We start from the raw sequence: 3,615 nt of genomic DNA on the forward strand, positions 1-3,615 counted from the left end.
TTTTGTCATTTTTTGTCATTTTTTTGTTGAATTTTTGTCATTTTTTGTTGAATTTTTGTCATTTTTTGTCATTTTTTTGTTGAATTTTTGTCCTTTTTTTGTTGAATTTTTGTCATTTTTTGTTGAATTTTTGTTGAATTTTTGTTGTATTTTTGTCATTTTTTTGTTGAATTTTTGTCAATTTTTGTTGAATTTTTGTTGAATTTTTGTTGTATTTTTGTCATTTTTTTGTTGAATTTTTGTCATTTTTTGTTGAATTTTTGTCATTTTTTTGTTGAATTTTTGTCATTTTTTTTGTTGAATTTTTGTCATTTTTTGTTGAATTTTTGTCATTTTTTGTCATTTTTTGTTGAATTTTTGTCATTTTTTGTTGAATTTTTGTCATTTTTTGTCATTTTTTTTTTAATTTGTGTCACATTTTTGTTGAATTTTTTGTCATTTTTTGTCATATTTTTGTTGATTTTTTGTCATTTTTTGTTGAATTTATGTCACATTTTTGTTGAATTTTTGTAATTTTTTGTCATTTTTTTGTTGAATTTTTGTTGAATTTTTGTTGAATTTTTGTTGAATTTTTGTCACATTTTTGGCTGGTGGCGGCCATTTTAGGGATAGGTTTGCCTGAGTCCTCCTAGGAACGCCCCCACCTCCTGGAGACGCCTCCGAGCTTTCGTCACCAGCCGAGTAACCAACCACTGCTCCTCAGCAGAACCCCCTCCCCACTGATGCCACAGACAGCGTGTGGAGGGGGCGTGTCTAAAGGCTCAGAGGTTCTTAAAGAGACAGAGGCCTATTTCAAGACATTCACTACAGCCATTTTGAGAGAGACATTTTATACAAGGCAGTTATTCTGATTTACTGCATTTACAGACCAACAGAAGGTTTGTCATCATTGTAGTGAGATATAGACTGGAGCTATGGGACTGAAAACAGCAGAACACCCCCTCTTTAAAGCAGAACACCCCCTCTTTAAAGCAGAACACCCCCTCTTTAAAGCAGAACACGCCCTCTTTAAAGCAGAACACCCCCTCTTTAAGCAGAACACCCCCTCTTTAAGCAGAACACCCCCTCTTTAAAGCAGAACACCCCCTCTTTAAAGCAGAACACCCCCTCTTTAAAGCAGAACACCCCCTCTTTAAAGGTGACCGCTTTGGTTAGACTGTCCCACCTGTTGAGATGATGTCCCACATTTATAATATAGGTCATAAATACATGTTCTCTTTCTGGGTTTGTAATATGTTTATGACAGTGAATGGATTTGTTTGAAGGCTAACCCTAATATATTATTCAAAAGAAAAACAAAAAACCAAGGCATTCCTCAACATTATAATTATAGAACTATAATGTGGAGTCTTAGTTCCCCAAACACCAAAGAGCACCTTCCCCCTAATTACTAATTCTATCATTGACTTCCTGAGCACTTTGTCTAGTTCTTTTTTCCTGTAAAAATACAATTTAAATTAATATTAATAATATTATAATATTATTATACTAATAATATTATTAATAAATAGGCGGCGTTCACGATGTAGAATGTGATGATGTCATAATGTCAGATGGAGGGCGGGGCCAATGCAACTCTATGGGAGAAATGCAGTTTTTGAAAGAAATCTCCAAAACGAAGATTGACAAATGTTTTTCTTCTTCAGTATTTGATTGTGATCGGATTCACAAACCTGTGAGATTATCTTTATGTCTGAAAGTCCTTTCTATTGGACAACATCATGGTCATGTTTTCACATATTGTCACCACTTTTTTACATTTTTTAGAGATAATAATCGTACATTAGTTCATGTGAGCCGACAGAGGAGACGATGAACTTTGTGACAGTTTTTGTTTCATGTGGATTCCTCCAGTAATGACTGAGATTTGAGCCAAAAAACAAAGACATAAAAATATGCATTTTGTCAGTTACCACCGTTACCATAGTTACCGTCAGTTGCTCCACCTCAATGTTAAACTATGGCTCTTTAGAATGTTGTGATGTCACGTGAACGCAGCGAATTGGGAATCTTCGGGAAAAGCCAATAATGGACGTCATCCCACAGTACTTTGAGAACATACAGTCATAAAACAAGTGTTCTGTAGATTCAACATTAACTACACAAAAAGTACAACAGTTTTCTCCCTCCAAAACGATGTCGAAGAAGGTCTTTGGACGCTTTAAAGTGAACTTCCTTGGCCTTTGGAGGAATGGGAAATTTTAAATAGTTTGTTCTGATTTTCCGCTTCTCGTTGTGTGAGAACATTATCGACATTAAATTTGGGTTTGAGATAAAAGAGAAAAAACTGCCTCCAGTAGTGAATGGCATAAGTTTGTCCCTCCATGTTCCACGAAATTGCACAACCGCTTCCTCTTTTTCAATTGGCTTGTTGCACGGTGTGGCTATGCTAGCTCCTCTGACCTGAAGCTGTGAGCGCCAGTACTTCCTGTCTGCATTCTTTTCCTGGAATAATAATCATATTGTCTAAAGATTATGTTGTGGGCGGTGAGTTCCCGGTAGATGATCATTTACTGTGAGTTCAAATCTTGATGTAACGAGTTCAGATCAGAGACCTCTGAGATCATAAAGGATCGATAGTTTGTCTTGAAGCTAAAGGCTAACATGCTATGAAAGAACTGAATAAACGCACTATTTCAAATGTTCAACCTCTTAACTCCCGCCTGAACCGAGAGCATTATCTACAGTTCATCCTGTGGGCCAGTGTAACGCCTCATTTGAAAGCTAAGATCTACAAAACTCATCTAAATGGATCTTTTTTTCTCACGTCATCAGATTTTTTGGGGGGTTTTCAACTAATTTTTGTAACTTTTTTGTAATTTTTTTTGTCACTTTTCGTCACATGTTCATCATTTTATCATCATTTTTTTTGTCACTTTCTGTCATTTTTTTGTCCATTTTTTGTCACATTTTTGTCATTTTTTCATCAATTTTTGTGAAAGTTTTGCCCCTTTTTCTTCATTTTTTTGTCAAATTTTTGTCAATTTTTTGTCAGGTTTTTGCCAAAGTTTTCTCGCTTTTTTTTGTCACATCTTCATCATTGTTTTCGTCTCAGTTTTGTTTCCTTTTTCCCAGAAGCTTTTGGATTGGGGTAAAGCCAAACTGGAGAAAATGTGCTCGGTTCAGGTGGGAGTTAAGGGGTTAATGCATGAAGTTAACGTTAGCCTTTAGCTTCAAGACAAACTCACTGATCCTTAAAAACATAAATATTTACTCTGCACAGCAACTCGTTAACCTGCAGGAAGTGATCATCTACCAGGAACTGTAGGAAATGCCATGATTCGAACGGGTCTAAGCTAATCTTAATGGAAAAGAATACAAACAGGAAGTACTAGCGCCCACAACTTCAGCTCAGAGGAACTAGCGTAGCCACATTGTGCAACAAGCTAATTATTTGAGATGGTCAACTTATGTACGGCGGAGGAAGAGGGTCATTTTCAAAAAAATAAATAATAATAAATGAAATAGTTTATTTATTTATTTATTTGTATTTAATTATCCACTGCAAACAGATACGTTGGATAAAAAGGCTAAATGTGATTTTAAAAAAAAACAAAAATAATGAAAAACTTGTGACCGGCTCCTGCGTGATGACGTCGCCTCCAGTACGTGTGA

The sequence above is a fragment of the Gobius niger genome (assembly GCF_951799975.1).
Source record: "Gobius niger genome assembly, chromosome: 5".
NCBI lineage: Eukaryota > Metazoa > Chordata > Actinopteri > Gobiiformes > Gobiidae > Gobius > Gobius niger.